This window comes from Crocodylus porosus, unplaced genomic scaffold, assembly GCF_001723895.1.
Source record: "Crocodylus porosus isolate Cpor-Errol unplaced genomic scaffold, CroPor_comp1, whole genome shotgun sequence".
NCBI classification, from domain to species: domain Eukaryota; kingdom Metazoa; phylum Chordata; order Crocodylia; family Crocodylidae; genus Crocodylus; species Crocodylus porosus.
Genome location: NW_017728943.1, coordinates 18,433,994 through 18,452,134, shown reverse-complemented (window position 1 = coordinate 18,452,134; position 18,141 = coordinate 18,433,994). Strand labels below are relative to the sequence as shown.

The 18,141-nt window shown below is 42.7% G+C and overlaps 1 protein-coding gene across 2 annotated transcripts in view; it reads left to right on the top strand.

The window, feature by feature from the left end:
• Nucleotides 1–18,141, top strand: part of LOC109319341 (tissue factor pathway inhibitor-like) — a 75,014-nt gene that overhangs the window by 1,341 nt on the left and 55,532 nt on the right. Inside the window, exon 2 of one of the 2 annotated variants that reach the window (XM_019548828.1) lies at nucleotides 14,126–14,204. The exons of the other annotated variant lie outside the window; for it this stretch is intronic. The gene's annotated coding sequence lies outside the window, so the exon portion shown is untranslated. The remainder of the gene's footprint in view (nucleotides 1–14,125; nucleotides 14,205–18,141) is intronic. 2 annotated transcript variants of the gene reach the window in all.

Here is an 18,141-nt window from a genome sequence, read left to right as displayed (position 1 = left end):
TTTTAAGCAGTTATTTACCCTGCGAATGTCTGTGTGTAATATGTAAACCTTCAGCAACTTTATGAGGGTATAGGTTACTGGAATTGAGTAAACTCCTTTTTTTTTTTTACTGTGGCTTATCCCACATATAACTGGAGGAAGGAGGCTGAGAAGATGTCCATTTCGGAAATACCATTTGACAATGCACTTAGAAACCTTGGGAATTTCCATCTAGCTTTTTAAATTGACTGTAAGCAAACCTCCTTCTATCATATTTCCCAAAGTAGGAGGACAGAAGAAAATTAACATCTATACAGGTCTGGAGGTATAGTAAGTCCAGTAGTGTGACCTGCAAATATATAGTTGTGAACTTCACCAGTGATTTTTTTTTTTCATTTACAGTCAAGGTATGCTCTGTGCCATACAAGATACTAAGGAAGTACAGTCTCTGTCTCTAATAACTAGTCCTATAACCAATCCTGTAAGTGAGCTCTTGCTTATGAAAACTATGCAGCTCTGATTCATCTAGTCTATAGTGTGCATCTCTAACCTGTCTTCACCTATTCCTATAACCTGATGAGAATCCTAAGTTTTTATTGATAATCAGAAAGCATGTCTACACATTGTTTTATGATAACATTGTTACTGGGCTGTTACTTCCAAAAGCATGGCACAGTAACAACCATCATGGCACATGATTATTTTTAGCTGCTACTTCACCATAGAGGTGCACTATAAGAGGGGAGCATACCACTATGGTGAAGCAGCTGCTGGTCACATGTAGACACCTGCAGATGCTACATTGCCATAGCGCATCACTATAGCAATATAGTATCACATGTAGCCCAGAGGATCAAAGAGCTGATACTGACAAATCCATGTATTTAAAAGTCATGTGTTCAGTCCTTAAAACACAATATTGTTTTACCAAAAAATCCTAAACAAAAACAAAAAGAACTGAAAAAATTTAGGTTCATTTGTCCTTGCTTTTTTATTAGGAACTTCAGACTCCCTGTCTTTCACATTTTCAAAGTCTTCTTCATTAGGATGAGGATATTTATTTTTTAATTATTCCATAACCATATAACCACATGCATCCAGGAGCTGGAGCATTAGAAATCCAAACAAAATAAATTAATAGTGTAACATTTGATTAAATCATGAAGATGGCAATGCTGATGTTGCAGCAGTGTTTTAATCAAGAAATGTAGTATATTCACCCCATTAAATGTATTTATATGGGCCTTGTTGACAGTCTTTTTAGTATCAACAATTACTTTGTTTTTCAGGTAAATTTAGAATCAACCTCATAAAGTTAGCCTTCCAAATACAAAGTAAATAGGCTACCTTTCTGATTGTTAGAAACAATGGCCCTAGGAGTTTTGAACTTTTAAACCCTCATTTATCTCATGGGGAATTACATGGCTAAAGCATAATGACCCCATTTCATGTCATTATTAACTATTTTATTGCTACCCACGTGATGGGAAGGGAAATAGGAAAAAATATACAAGGTGGGGGTTGGAAATTTTTTCAGGACTCAAAATCCAGAGGGAAGAAAGTGAGAGAAGAGTCTTCTATACAATAAAATTAAGTTGTGAGAGCACCAAGATTATAGCAATGAAGAGATGGGTGTGTGGGTTTACACAATAGACCACAAGAGTATTTAATTGAGGATCCTCAAATTCTCAAATGTGCTCAAATTGCCAGTCTGGGCTGTCTTCATTCTTATCCTTGCTAGCCAGCCTAAAGCTAGGTTGGCTATGACTGACCAGGTTGCAATCCTGCCTTCAGTTTGCTGCATAGAAATTCTCACAGGGTGCAAACAAGCATTTTTGGGACCTAGCTTAAGTTAGGTGGCTTAAGTCACTTTAAAGTTTAGCAGGGAGTGGCAAGTTAAGGTGCTTATTGCTTGCCAGGAAAGGCATAGAGAGCCAGATATAAGTATGTTAGGGCAAGGGCTGGGTGGAGGCTGGTGGGTCCATGGGGGATTATCAGGTGCCCGGGGGCTACATGGTCTTGGGGCAGGGTGCTGGGGGATCTGAAAAAAGTTGAAGGGGTCAGGGTCAGGAGGTAGGAACAGTACAACCCCATGGCTGTGGAGAGTGGCTGGGTTTTCCCAGCCCCAGAGCAGTGCTGTGAATGTTTGAAGACATTCACTAGGCCAGGTTAACCTTCCTAGTCTGAGCTGGGGACAGACATTCAAACAGCTGGAGCCTGAATTGATACAGTCTTTTCAAATTAGGCTAACATACCTAAATTGAACTAATTTGAAAGTAAATAGACATTCAGGAAATGGAGACATATGCCTGCAGTGGCTCAGACCCCTCAGAAGCCAAGGGGTGCTAGAGTGTGGTCTTGGCTACAAAGAAGCTGGGGAGGCATAGCCAGCCCTGGCAATACCTTCAAACAAACTAGCTGGGGTGGGGGGGTTAATTTCCCATGAGCAAGGACCCAAGCTGGGGTCTGTCTAGCCCTCCCCCCTCTCTGCAGCAGTGGCAGTGGTGGGGGCACAGCCAGCTTGGGAGGAGACGTAGCTGGGTGATCACCTTGGCTTCTGGCTCTGGTGGGGACTGTGGGCTTCCCTGCAGCTGGAAGCTAGTTGGATCACCCTGTGACATGTTCTCCTTGGCAACCAGGCCAGCTGAGAAAGGAGCGGAGAGGAAAAATGGCAGCCTCCTCCCCCTCCCTCTCTCATCCTCATTGCAGACCCCTGCTGTGTCCCAGGAGTGGCAGTGGAATGAGCATGGCTCCTGGTGATGTCACTTCACCACAGCTGCCTGGGAGAAGTCAGGGCATCGGGGCTGCATGGCATCTCCTAGGCAGAGCTATACCCTGGCACATTATTCCTTCCCCTGCTGGAGAGCCAGACCTACCCCAAGCTCCATGCAGGTTCCAGGAAAGTCCTCCCTCACCACGTGGCTGGAGCCAGTCCTGACTGCCTGTCATCCCTGCCTGGCACAACTTCTGTTCCTGGCCCACTCTGCCCATCAAGCTATGGAAGGGCTGACACTGGAGGAGAGAGGTGGCTCGCATCCCAGGCTGCAGCTCCCCAACCCCAGACAGTCCTGCAGTGCAAACTCCCCAGTACATGCAGCTCACAGCCTGGCAGGTCCTTTGGGCAGCTGAGGAGGGAGTTGGGGCGAGAAATGTACCCATCTAGTGCCCAGCAGAGGGAAGAAGTCAGCAGTGGGGGGTTTTCTCCTCTGCCCCAGCTGGGTCAATTCCCCAGCAGAGAAGGGGATGAGGCAGAGAAATATGTCCTGTTCCTGGCTGCTGGGAATGAAAATGTCTCTCTTGGCAGCTGAGGGCGGGACCAGCCCTCCTATATTCGAGCAGAGAGCACATCCCAGGGCAGAGAGAAACTCTGATTTAACTTAAAACAGGAAAGGGTTTATGCAACCAGAAGTTGCATAAGCTGGTTTGACCCAAATCAGTTAAGTTTGATACTACATTCAAACAGGTTTATCTTAAACTAGTTTCAGCCATTCTGAAACTAGTTTATGTGCACTTAACTTAAGTTCTGTTACAGGTTTAAACCAGTTTCTGATCACTTAAACCAGTTTATATGTAACTTCTGCCCCTAACTTTGTTTGGGTCAATCTAAATGTAATGCTTGTATATACCCACAACAGGTGGGAAAAGAGAGAGAGAAATAGAGTAAGTCAACAGGCAAAGGGAAAGAGATCTAAAACAGAAATAATTGTGACTATTTTCCTACTTACTGAGGTTGAAGGTAACTATAGCTAAACATTCTTAGACTGATCCTATTTTACCTTCAAGTTTTCTAAGCAGACCTAGGTGCTTATGTGTCATCTTCCACCCTGCTTAAATCCCTGAAAAAGTGTTAATACCAAAGCTAGTGGGATGTCCTTTCCCCTTGCTACATTTTTGTGACTTAGTCTTAAGGCTAAGATGATGGTACAATAAAAATGAACCAAGTTAATGTTTCTTCAGGACTTGATCACTGTGGAATAGAATCACACTTGGATGCCTAATTCATGAAATAGGATATGGCCCTCAATTATTACAAATCAACTCTATTCTATCCTTTATCTTTGTGAATACTTTCTCCAGGGGAATTCCACTGAGACCCAAATTTATATCCCAGCCCACAGAGTATAATTAAAAATAAAATATTTTTTCTTCCCCCTTATCCTAAGCATAACATAAGTCCCTCTACCCTGATTGTATCATGGAAGCCTGATTTTAAATTCTTCCATAGATAATCTTTCAGGGAGATTAAACCTTAATCAGGATGCATCCTGCTGAGTTTCTCTCTCTGTATCCTCAAGAAAGAAGTGTATTGCAGAACTGATTTGTGGAGGAAGGCATAGTCTGGAAACCCCATGAACACTATACACAATGGGAAAGCCCACTCTCTTCCTTGTAGTTCAGGAAGCAAATTGAGTTCAGGGTCTGTTCATATGAGGGGTAATAATGTATGTTTTAAAACATTTCAGTTATTATCTGAAGATGTTTTAAGAATGTGGTTGCCTACAAAAGGTTAGTACCCTTTTAAAATGTGCAGCCAGCTTGTCTGCATAAGTTTCAAAATACGTGAGTTAATGCATTATAAAACATAAACTAAGCCTAGAGCCAAATAGTATTTGGGCACCTGAAAGTTAGCTGTTGCATGCCTAACTTTTAACTTTCAGGTTAAAAGGTAACAGGAGTGGAACTTTTCATTGGATGCATTAACTCTCAAGCTCCCTGCAGGGTGCATAGGGAAAGTTAAGCACTTCAATACAACCAGCATAGTGAACAGGAAGTGGGCTATAGCTAGCCAAATAGGCAACTTTTTCTATATCCTAAGAGCACCCAAACTGTAAGACTATAAGCTACTGGGGGAAAGCACTCTGTTTTGCAGCTGTACCATTGTGCAGAAAGGAATTCAAAATTTGCTGGAGCAGAAAGAGAGCACAAGAGGGAGCATGGCTTTGTAGACTAGTGGATGGGGTACTCACCTAGGAGGGAGATGATCTGGCTTTTGATCTTTGTTCCAATCACTACATATCTTATTCGGGGACTGTTTCAGGTTGCAGATGTGTAACATGGGGCACTAATAGACATACAGTTCCTTGATCTAGCTCATGGCACTTGACAGAAAATGCTATGAGTTAGATCAAGCTTCCCAACCCAAGAGACATTCGCTGTTCCATTGGGAGTGTTGGGGATCGGGCTCCACTTTGGACTGGATCCAGCCAAGGAGATGTATGTCTGCAGCTTCTCTCCCGTAGCCCTCTTCCTCCCCCTGTTCCCAGCTCTGGTGCTGTCTGCATGATGGAAGTGGGGGAAAAGGGAGGGGAGGGAGCTTGCATTGGTGTTTGCCCAACCTGTGCTGGAGTCTGAGCAGGTGGATTGGAGCCCATTCCAAGTAGGTATTCTAGTGGTTGGCTTACATTATACAAGCTCTGATGACACCTAAGGGATTGATTCCCTGGGGGAGGGGACAGGCAGGGTTGGGGGGAGGATTTAGGTAGAAAAACCATTAGTTTCTGGATTCCAGCTGAATTAGCATGCGGTAACTACCAATTGGCTCCAGCAAGACTGAGGCAGTTTTGGACATGTGTAACTTCTGGGAAATGGGTTTGGGTACATAAAGTTCTTCCTTCCAACATGGTAAGGAAATATCTGACTACTCTAAAATAGGGTAACTTGTCCAATTCTTTGTGTTTTTTTCTTTCTCATCAAACTGTATTTATATTGCAAAAGGCTTTGAGGCAGACCCCTCTGGGGAGAGGATGAAACAGTTAAAAACAGGCAGGGTAATAAAAAATATGGCAAGAAAACTGTTCTTGTTTTTTCTGTTTCTTTAAACTCAATGGGCACTTTGTTTTCATTGACTTGTCAGAGACCCTTAATTTTCCTTAGCCAAATGTACTTGTTTTTAGTTTTTTTCTTAGAAATCATTTTCCGCAATCACTTAGTCATGTCCTGTTACTCATTTCAAGCCTTTTATGTTGACATCTTTGCTGTTAATTGGACATTGGATGCATAAACTTTAAAGGCATCTGATTAATTTTAAATATTGAAAATAAGGAAATAATACTGAGAGTTTGGAAACGTGCAGATCCAGTATTAGCAAGTCTTATGTTTCTTCCAGATGTGAATATCATCTTAGACCCCAAAAAATGGGTAACCAAAATGGTATATTCTATAAGTAAATGAAGAACCACATTATACTCTATTTACAGTCCTCTAGAAATGAAAGGGGACCAGAAAGCTGCAGGAAATAGATATCTGTGAGTGTCCTTGGATTGGGGAAAACAGCAATTGGCATAACACAAGTGTAAGGGTCGTAAAGAGAAGCAAGCCCTCTAGTCAAAGCTCTCTATACTCAAAGAATTCCAGATAATGGAATTTGAGGCTGTTCCAGGTTATATTAGAGGCCAAAGTACACATTATACACCAGCATCTCAGTTTAAGTGGATCCATGATCATGTGGGTGACCCACAAGGTTTTTATGCACTTTTTCCTGTGGTATTCTGACTTAAAATAGGTCTAAATGATTAAGTGCTGACATCTTCATCAAACTGGTGTTACCATGTGCACAAAATGAATGTAAGTTTACTCCGAAGTTGAAGGTATGGGGTCCTGCAGCAGTAGCAATTGGTTATATAATAAAGCCATGACGGGCAGACACTGGCAATTTGTAGAGGGTGCACGCAGGTACACATGCACCTTCTGAGCATGGCAGTGCATCCCCTGTGAAAGGGCACCACTGACACTATCGGCAGTGCCTGTGGGTAGTCACTGCTCGCCACCCCCCACCTCGCTGCTGACACCACCGGCAGCATCTGTGAGCAGTCCACAATCACCACTGGCCACTGCTGCCAGGGATGTCTGTGGGTAGTTGCTGAATGTTAGTTGCCCACCCACCACCACTACCTATGGGAGCTTCCTGCTTGCTGCCACCATCCTCCTTCCACCAATATCACCACTGCCACCTGCAGGAGCTCTCTGTATTCCCCCTGCCTCCAGGAGGCATGCAGCCTTCATGTGGGCAGGGATACCCTCCTAGTATTGAAGGTTTCTGTTTTGAATGGCCAAGAGTTAAAACTGGAGTTCAAATAATCACATTTTAATTTTATATAGTTGTTTATTGTTCTCGTTTTGATTTATGCACTCCATTGTGATCAATTACAAGTACATAAAAAAGAATTGATTTAACTTAATAGACAGCAGTTAACTATAAAAGCACAGTTATTCAACAAGAATCATACATAAGCTGCTCACAGTGCAACATTATGAAATTCTTCCCACAAAAATTGCTGACAAAGTCCAGATTACACACCTACCATAATGCTAACATTTGTAGCTGCTAATACTGTGATCACTTCCCATAGCTATCCAGTGATCCCATGATTACTTCCCATAGCAATCCAGTTACATCATGAAATGGTGTCTACACATATCTTTTCCTACATCTACATTTTTCTGACTGTTCTGGCTGATAGCTTTCTTATGCCAGAAAAGTACAGTACATTCTCTTGATCCTAATTATATCAGTTTGGATGTATCTTGAGGAAATAGTTTCAAATAATGGCAGTAATTCATTAATGTATAAAATCTAATAGAAACTGGGAAACTTTAAAAGTATTGATGAAAAAAATGTTTAGGTAGGAGGAAATTAGGTATTGTTTTTCAGTGTTGAACCTCTGACATAAGTGCTATTTTAGAAGAAAACATGGCTTTCCTATATGAGGTAGAGATTTATCTGACAGTGAGATGCTGCATAATTGATGGTAAACAGAAGGCATGTCTGACTGGATAGTAGGTTTTGATTCCACTGAGTCAGTGTTTCTCTATGGTAATTTGAAGGAAGTCTCTAGGTATTGTTTTGATGTATTTGGGTTTACACAGATGTAGTAGGACAGTTCACATGCAATACAGTCATGTATGGCTATCCGTGTTTGAAACCGATAGGCAAGGAAAGGACGAAGTGTTATGTACAATACAGATGTATGTGTGTTCTGAGGTGCACTACAAAGTAGAAGGTAGGTCTGTTGAAAGCCTCTGAGTATAGGTTAAAGGGGCGAGCAGGAGGAGGGATGTCATGGTTGCTATCTGCTCTAGGCCACCACACCTTATCTAAAAGGTAGATGAGGGCTTCTTTAGACAGCTGATAAAAGCTTTCAAATTGCAGGACCTGGTTCTCATGGAGGTCTTTAATTATCAGGACATCTGCTGGGAGGGAAACACAGAAGTGCACATGCAGTCTAGCAAATTCTTGGAGTGTGGTGGAAATGACTTGTTGATACAAATGGTAAATGGAAAATTAGGGGGGAAGCTCTTCACAAACTGGGAGGAATTGAAGGTGGAAGGTAACTTGGGTGATGGTGGCCGCATCTTCATGAGATGCTGACTGTGCAGTAGCCAGTGACCACTGTGCAGAAGTGTTGTGTGGCAAGAAGCATGATGTGATACTACTGTGCAGTAGTCTTGGGCTACTGTGCAGTCAGTATCACAAGAAAGCCATTCAGTGATGCTACTGCACAGCAACTCCGGTTACCACCAAATGGTAGAGTTCAACATTCTAAAGGGAGAAAAGCAAAGCAGTAGAATAAATACACTGGGCTTCAGAAAAGCAGACATTAGAAAACTCAGGAAACTGGTGGGTAGGATCCCCTGGGCAGGGAGTAGTAGAGGATTCAGGAAGCATTGGCAGTACTTCTATGAAGGCCTTTTTAAGGGTGCAGGAACATGCTATCCTGATGCGACAAAAGAATAGGAAGTACAATAGGAGACCAATCTGGTTAGACAGCACTCTTTCAAGAAGTTGAATCCTACAAAGTGGGAAGCTGGTCATATAGGGAAGGGTATAAGAGTATTGCACAGGTCCACAGGAAGAAAATTAGGAAGGCCAAAGCACAATTTAGGATGTAGCTTGCACGGGACATACAAGGCAATATACATAAGTATATCAAATGTAAGAGGAAGATAAAAGAAACCATAAATCCCTTATGGAATGCAAAAGGCAATCTTGTTATGGATGATGAAGAGAAGGCAGAATAGGTCAGGGATTACGTAGAGAAAATTGATGCTTTCACGCTCTAGGTACTGAAGGAATTGGCTGAGGTAATTTCAGAACCATTAGCTATCCTCTTTGAGAACTTGTGGAAGTATGGTGATGTCCTGGTTGATTAGAAAAGGGCAAATATAGTGCCCATCTTTAAGGAAGGGAAGAGGATGATCCAAGGACTTACAGACCAGGTAGTCTGACCTTGGGGCAGGTCCTCAAGAAACTGATTGTGAAGCACCTAAAGGAGAACAAGGGACACTTTTACTTGCATTCTAATTAGAATGTGTCAGAGCAGACTCAATTACTTGATTACTTGATTAATCAATTAATTAAGTCTGCTGGAGCATTCCAATCAGAACACTCCAAAGTGCTGCAGCAGTTTGTGTATTCATTGCCCCTGGATTTCAAAATGAAAGCAAGGGTGCTTTAACTAAAGCTCATCAAGCAAGATTTAATTAAAGTTCCACTACCACCATTTTGAAATGCAGGATGCTGAATACAAGAGACACTGTGGGCATTTTAATTAGATTGGCTCTTAGAAAATTTGCAGATGACGCCAAGTTGGGTGAAGCTGCAGAGACTCTGGAGGGTTGGGCTAGGATCCAAAATATCCTAGATTGATTAGGAAAATGGTTCATAATCAGATTAAATTCAAGAACGTTATGTGCAAAGTTATGCACTTGGGATGGAATAATTGCATGCACAAATAGAAACTGTGTAATGACCGGTTAGCTGCACTGCAGCAGAGAAGGACCTGAAAGTTACATTAGACTATAAGGTAAATATGAGCCAACAATGTGTTCTTGTTGTTGTAACCCTGGGTGCAACGCTACCCATGCCTTCACCTAAATAGTGGGATCCTGGGGTACCCGGTAGCCAATGACCCTGCTCAGGTCCCTGGGTAGCTGCTGCAGGGTTCCCAAATGCAGAGCCTCTCCTAACAATCAAAACAATCTTTCAGACCATTATAAAACTACTTACAGAATGTAATTATTTACAAGATAATCTATATAATAAATACAATAAAACCAATAATGTTACACAGACATAACTTGGTGATGGTGGCTTAAGGTTAATGTTTCTCTGACACACCTCATACCAGGGGGAGGCATACAAATTACCCACAATAAATAAGAAACCAATAAATAAATAAATTGATGCACCAACTTATAAACTATCTAGAACTTATTTACACAATCAGTCTATAACTTGTATGCTTCAGGGTAACTATAAGAACCCTGTGTCCCTGCTGTTGGTGTCCCTCTCAACAGCTCCAGGGGTCTCAGTGCAGCATGTGGTGGTGGTACCTCCTCCACTGTGATCCTTGCAAGAGAACTTATTCCTGCTCAGACCCTGGTCCCTTGGCACAGCAGGGAGCAGTGTCTGAGCTGCAGGCCATAGCAGTTCCCCAGCCCAGCACACCCTGGCAGCACCTAGCAAATGCAGCCCCTCCCTGGGCCCTGCCTGCCCCTGGGGCTTCTGGTGGCTGGAGCGGTCCCTTCCCCTCTAGCCCAGTGCTCCCCTGGCACACTCAGCCTGCCCCTCCCTGGATGCCTTCTCACTCACAGAGCAAACGAAGGCAGTTTCCTCCTGCTCCTGTGTCCCCTCCTGTGTCCCCTCCCCTCCTGTGCTCACCCATGCCACAGAGGGACTTGTAGCAGGGTCTTCCCAGGCTCAGAGTCTCCTCACAGGCAGCTCCTCTCTTGTACCTTCCCTGCCAGGGCTCCTGTGCATCACTCTCAGTGCAGCCTCTAGCTACCACCTCTGTAGGGCTCTGACACGGGCTCTCTAAGGGACAGCTTTGGTGAGGTCCTTTTCCTGGTCTCCAGCCTGTCACTCACCCCCTCTGTTCCCCTCCCTGAGAGAAACTGCTCCCCCCCACTTTTAAACAAGCCCTCTCAGCCTATCCCAGGCCAGGACTCTTCCTGGGCTTTTGCTAACATCCCTCTCATTCAAACCTTGCCAGGGCTACATTACCCCTCCCAGTTCAAAGAAGGCTGCCTCCAGAGCAGCTTCACTCATCTTCAGGGCAAACGGTGTTCCTATCGGGACAAACTCTGTCTCATCACACCTGTCCCTCTGCAGGGTAGGGCTGTGTGAAGCAGGCCCTATTCAATTTGGATTCAGCCCGAATCAGGGACAGTGATTTGATTCATTGATTTGGATCACTGTCCCTGATTCAATTCAGCCAAATCCAAATCTGAAGATTTTACGCTGATTTAGAGAATCAATGTTTTGGACATGGACACAGCTTTCAAGCTTTTTCTGCATACCTTGAGGTAGCAGGCATGGCTCATGATCGCGGCGATAGAGAGGCACATGGAACATCCCACAGGAGTGGCGGGGGGAGCCCTCCATGTGCTCGGCTGTGAACCCAGAAGTGGACCAGAAGTACTTCCAGTCCACTTCCAGGTCTGCCAGGTAGTGCACCGGGACCCCAGCCCCCAACCCAGGAGGCACCAGTCGCTGAGCTGGGAGGGCATGGGGTCCCCCATGTGCACTCTCCAGCAGACCCAGAAGTGGACCAGAAGTGATTCTAGTCTACTTCCAGGTCTGCTGCCGAGTGTGCTGGGTAGCCCCCCACACTCCTGTGGGATGCTCCATGCACCCCAGCATCTCAGCATTCATAAGCCCCTGCTACCTAGAGGTATGTAGAAAAAACATTTAAAGCTGTCTCTATGTCCGATTCTCTGAATCTTGCTGAATCTCTCCAAATGGATTTGGAGGGTTCCAATTCAATTTAGAGAGATAAAAGGGTCCTCTGATTTGATTCAGATTCAGAGATTCAGCCAAATCTCCACCAAATCGAATCAGGGACCAAAGCTTTGCACAGCCTTACTGCAGAGCAGTCCTTCCTATCCCTTCAGGCAGGTCCAATTATAATGCTGCTACATTTCAAAAAAAGGCCAGCAGCATACTGGATTGTTTTAACAGGTGTATCATTTGCAAATTCATGGGAGATTCTTTTTCTCTCTTCATCATGGGTGGGGCTCACCTGGAGTACTGTGACACACTTCAGGAAAGATGTGAACAGATTGAAAAGTCCAGTGGAGCGCAACAAAACTTACTGGGGACTTATGAGGAAAAGTTGAAAGAGCTCAGTTTATTCAATCCAGAGAAGGGAAGACTGAAGATAACAGTCTTCAAATACCTGAAGAGTGATTACAGAGAGGTTGGGGATGGGTTTTTCTCTGATCGATGACTTCTAGCTGCAGCAGAGAAAATTTAGGTTGGAGATTAGGAGTCCAACCTCATCTTCCTCATTTGTATCAGCAGTGTCAAAGTGTGGATCACTGTTGGCACTTAATAACCAACTCCTCAGAATATGAGCAGCTGGCTTGATTATCGATGAGGGTGTTTTGTACTTCGCTCTTTTCTAAGCCATTTTCATCCCCGTAGTATTAGTTAATTACATGGACCCCCAACTGTGATCTTACCAGGAGGTTCCTCTTTCAATAGCTTCAAAAACACCTATGTTGCAATGTCTTGTTTTCAAGTCTTCCTAAACTTTTGCCTCTCCCTTAAGGATGAGGTAATACAGAACCTCTGCACAGCTCCAGTTGGAAGCATAGCAATAGATCCTTCAGGTCTAGAGTAAAATGTTAGCTATGCAGATTCTAAGAACATGTACTAACAAATGGATGGAACCTGACCGAGTGTCAGCAATTAAAGAGGGAGTAAACTTTCACTTATGGCCCCAAAGGAGAACAAAACACATTTATAAACAGACTGTGAAGTAGTGTGGGAGGGTGGTTGGAGGAACATAGTATGCAGCACGTAAACATTAGCATGCAGTACTTAATTTGAGGTGAATTTACTTATGCTTCACACAGGTGTACATAGGCTAAAATATTTTTCCAGTTTCACCGAATTAAGGAAGTGCATCATGTGGACATGGCACTCTTAAGTGCATGGCAACTCATTTTAATACAAAGTACCATATTACCCAAATCCACGATGACTTTGAATTTAAGACAACCACCCAATAATTAGACTTTGCACATGGAAAATTATTCATCTGTTGTAATGTTCCACATACAGAAACTAATTATTAGAGGGTCATCTTAAATTCATTCCCCCACCCCTGTGGCGGGGAAAGCAGTAGCAGGGACAAAGGGCCAGACCCCCACCACTTGCACACCCTCAGCCTGCGCCTGACCCTTCTGTTTCCCCCCATGTCTGCCCACCCCTTAGACGTTTGCCTGTGCTTGTTCCCCCACCCAATCCTTGGGCCCCCCATGCCTGTGCCAGCCTCCCTGCCACCTGCACCCCCTCCACACTCCCTGTTCCCCTCTACTCCCTGCTTCCCAACTCCCACCAACAGCCCTATCCCTAAAGAACTTGTTCAGTCCTCTTTTGAATCTGATGAAATTGGCAGCCTCTACAAAGAATTCTACAAATTAATTACATGCTATGTGAAAAAGTGTTTTCTTTTATTAATTTTAAACATGCTTTCTGGGTTCAGACAGAAATGCAGCTCCCAGCTGTAACTCAGAGCAATTTCTGCAAAGTGTTACATTAACCTAGACCAAATAGAAATTTGCTGTTGGTTCCATGGGGGAGAAGACTCCAGCTGCAGGCTGGGAGCCTGTAGCCAGGTTCTCAGAGCAATGGCCAGGCTCTCTGCCAGTGCTCACTGTTTTCAGAATGGGAGGGGGAAAAGACAGAGGATGCAGTGCATTCTTGGGGCTCCCCAGCTGGTGCTGAAGGGTGGGGTGGGTGTATTGGAGGCCCTCCCCCCAGTACACCCACCCCAGCCTCGGGGGGGAGGGGGGCTGCAAACCCTCCAGACTGAATTATCTCCACTCCCTTTCCCCCACTCCCATACTGAAAATAGCAACAGGCTGGGAGCTCCACAGAGGGATGTTACAAAAGACACTACCTTTTGAATCTGATACCTCATTCAATGAGGGGTCAGTCGGCCATATTTGAAGCTGTTTGCAGCTGTGCACTTGTGTTTGGTCACAGCTATAGACTGCTTTCTGTGGCTAGATCAGGTAAAAATTGTCACTTCTGTCTAATAATTTCCCTGAACTGCCCCTCATATACTTAGTCTCTCTTTGTACAGAAGCCTCTCCTTGCCCTTGGTCATCCTTGTTTCTCTCTCTGTATTTTTTCTAGTTGTACTCTATTATTTGGGAAGTGGGAGGGGAGACAGCAGAACTAAATGAAGTACTCAGGGTATCATTGCAGCACAGAGGTATAATTATATTTTCTTTTTTTTTTTCAATCCCCTTCTTAAAAAAAACATTCTTAACCAGCCTATTTAATCCAAAGTCTGTAAAATATCTGTGGCATGTTTTAGAACTGGAGTTAGGCTGTCCTACAGCAAAAGAGAAATTTTCTGAGATGAACCTGAAACAGGAAAAAATGGACATTTTTGTAAAATGGTTTTCAACTTTATTTTAGATACAGAAATACATTTGGAAAGCAAATATTTTACATTATTATTAATATAGCCTTGTCAGAGACAGGATTTCTGGATCATATATACCTTCTTTTTATGTTTTTCATACTTTACTTAATTTGTCTTGTTTTAATAAAACTTTAATTTTCTCTCTGGAGAGAAAAGAAACAAGCGTGTGAGGAGAAATGAATATCAGCTTTCAAATATTAACATCACATGAATAGAAATGCCAGGAACAGACTTTGATGGTTTTCTAAGTCAAGCTAAGTTCAGCAAATATTTATCTTTTTCTGACCAATGATTACTATTTCTGTTAAAAGGACACTTGGCTGAAAAGTATTAGGCCTAAATTTTCTTCCTCTTACTCCAGTGTGAATGAGAAAAACTTGGTGCTTCTATTATATATTTTGATATACCTCAGACTGCAAAGCAAAATTGTGGGAATTTAGCTCCCAGCTTCCTGAAGAACGTGGGGAAAGGAAACCTCAGGGGAATGTCCTGGGGCACCGGGGGAGGACTGGATGGCACAGTAAGGAGCACAAGCAGCAATGGAGGAGCAGCAGAAGTGATGGATGCAGCGGCCACCAGGCTTTGGAAGCATGCACTTGCTGTGTATGGGCAGACACACTGCAGCTTCTGGTATAACCAGAAGCCAGGCACCAGCCAGAGTGGAGAACTGGTGTAGTGAGGAGACAGCTGGCAGCAGGAGAGGGGCTGCTGTGAGAACATGAGCCCGGCATCATGTGGGTGCACCCCACTGCCGGTGGAAAGAATACCTGAAGCCCAGGCACTTGGAGGAGTGTCCAGCAGTCAGTGCCCAGAGCTTTGAACAGCTGATAGGGACCCATCAAGGCCACAAGTGGCAGAGGGGGATGCAGACCTGAGTGGGATGGAAGATTCTGCAAGTAATTGATTGGATCACGAATGAGAGTCAAGGAGCCGGGGGCTTCACATGTTTTATGTTGATTATTGTCATTTCTTTATCAAGTTGAGTGAATCATTTGATGACTGTGAAAGCCAATGTTTGGGCTGGACTAAAATACAGTATTGTTGAATGTGATTAAGAGGACAGCAGTGAGCCAAACCCTGAGGCTCTAAAGACCCCACCTGGGGTATTCCAGTGGCCCTGACCAATCAGCAGGTTACCAAAATTTTGCTTTTCTTTTCTTTTGCTTAAGATTAATTTTTGCTTCTGGAACATCTGGTTGGTATGGGAATGAGGAAGCAGGATCCCAGTGAGGAAGACTCGTCACACATATAGTTCCATAAACATTGGGAGCCTTCTGCTTACTTAATAATATCAAGATGTGGCGGGCGAGAACAAAAGGGTGACTCATGGGCATGGATATATGCATAGGCCAAACTGTTGTTTCATAAAGCCAAGTACATAGAGAGCTCTAGCTCTCATGCCTGGAGATATTAGACATATCTCTAGTGTTGGCTACAAAACCTTTCAGTGACGAAAGCCAGAGATGCAGTCTGGTTATTTTTTTGTCATAGGAATCCTACTAAATGGAACAAGACTCTATTGGAAAAATAATACTATAAAATGTTTACTACAGTGAACAATATAAAGGCTGACTAAATTAAATACAGATGAATTTATTTAGTTTGATCTACTTTTTCTCAATTTTAAAGCGAAAAACCAAACTTCATAGACTATACACAAATAATTCCATTCCTTATCTCCTAGTCCTCCATTTAGCATATCCTTTGCATTATTTTTTCCTCTTCCATTTCCTCTGCTGTCAGCATGAATGAACCACTTTCATAGTCATCACAATGTTTTATTGTCCTAGGCAAAGCTGCCAGTTTCGTCTAATGCACAAAGTGCTAGCCTTTATTTTGTTTTCTATTGAATCAGATGGAAACAAATATTCATGCCAAAGAAATATTTGCTGCTAAAACTCTATTTACTATAGAAATTAGTCCAGAACATCCTGCAAAGCAAAAATGCATTTAAAGTTCTGCAGGCCATGTAGTGGTCAGAAAACATGCAGACAAATTTTCTATTTAATTTCTTGTCAGTGATAATCCTACATTTTTCTGATATTGCTAGCCTTGGAAAAAGACGTACTAATAAAGAGCCAGATTTTCAGTTCTAGCTAGGTACCTTCTGTGCTACTCTTCTGTTGGGACATCTGAGAATCTCTGCCATGAGAAAATTCCCAGGTGGATTGGAGCTATTCCTACACCACTTACTTTCCCCTATATTCAGGCAGAGGGTCATGGATGCAGCACACTTACTATTCACAAGTGTATGCTAACCAATTCATTTCAACACAGTAGAGATGGATGTTTTATACTTCTCCACAATATGAGACAACTTATATATACCACTCATATTAAAAATATTTTAAGATTGTTACTGGGATTACAGTGGGGATCTCTGTTTTACTGTAAAGACAGATGGTTTGGTTCCCATGAGTTCTCCAGTACCAAGCTCCTGGGGAACCCAGAAAAGTATGCTAATACCTTATGTATGCTTAAAAATGTCACAGTTTTAAAGGCAGAGATCTTGTGGGGGGGAAACAGAGTGCACATTCTGTTTGGAAAACTGGAAATATTTCTTCAAGAGTAAAGTAACCTTATTCCCAAGACAGAATCTTTACATGAAAATACCTGAATTTAAATAGTTTGATACCCTCGCTCTTAGAGAGCAACAGTATTTGACCAAGAATTAGCTATCTGGGATGGATCACTTAGCAGAGAAAACACTTAGCATGAACTCTTCAGATTTACCTAATTCCTTTGTTCTTTTGCATGGCTTCTAAGTGCTTTACAGAAAGTGTACATTGCTCAGCTAATTCTAACACACAGAGTGGAGAGTTATAGGAAATATATTTTGAATTGTGCTTCAATCTGTCTGAATCTTAAAAATTCAGTAGAAACAAACAACTGAAAATTAAATAATCATTCATAAATCTGATTTTTTTTTTTAGAGATGCATTTTAAAACAAACAAGCAATGCTCAGTTTGATGTTAGATTCTGGCTTTCTTTTAATTTCGTATGAGAATTTCCTAAGTTACAGAGTCATAAAGTATTAGTGTTGGAGACTTCACCTACTCCCCCAGCATGATACAATATCCAAAAGCATGTGTAACCTTAGTAAGAAAATAAAAGGATTTCTGTATTGACTTGTTCAACTTTGGAATGGGGCAGATGTGCAATTATAACAGGGTAAGTTCCCTCTTGGGAAACTGTCCAAACATTGGCAACCCCACAGGAGAAAACACTCTTTTCAAAGCAGGAGGGAAAAAAACCAGAAAAACAATGCTATCTCATTTACATTTTTGTTCCTTGTACAAATGTAGTACAGAATCACTGAGGTATCATTTTGCAATCTGTATACAGTTTCTTAAGGACATTTGCTAATTTAGTAGGTCACTTTCCAACAATAATAAGTTTGTCAAACTTTTTCTTTTTTAAAAATTATATGATAATACACTTTGTTTTCCCGGGGGGACAAACTTTTTAGTTTTTCAAAAACTGAGCCCAAACTGGTTTGGACATTTTTGAGACCTAAAAGACATATGTTTCAGAGCTCTAGAAAGACAACCAGAATACTAGATCAAAGGTGCACCACTGAAATGCAGATCCAAATGGAATTTTCCCGAAGTAGAAGGCACTCTGTTTGGAAAAGACCCAGCATGGGAGAGAGGGAGTGAGAGAGAGAATTAAGGTGTGTACCTGGAATAACTGTAGGTTCATCCGGAGATTCCAAGTTTA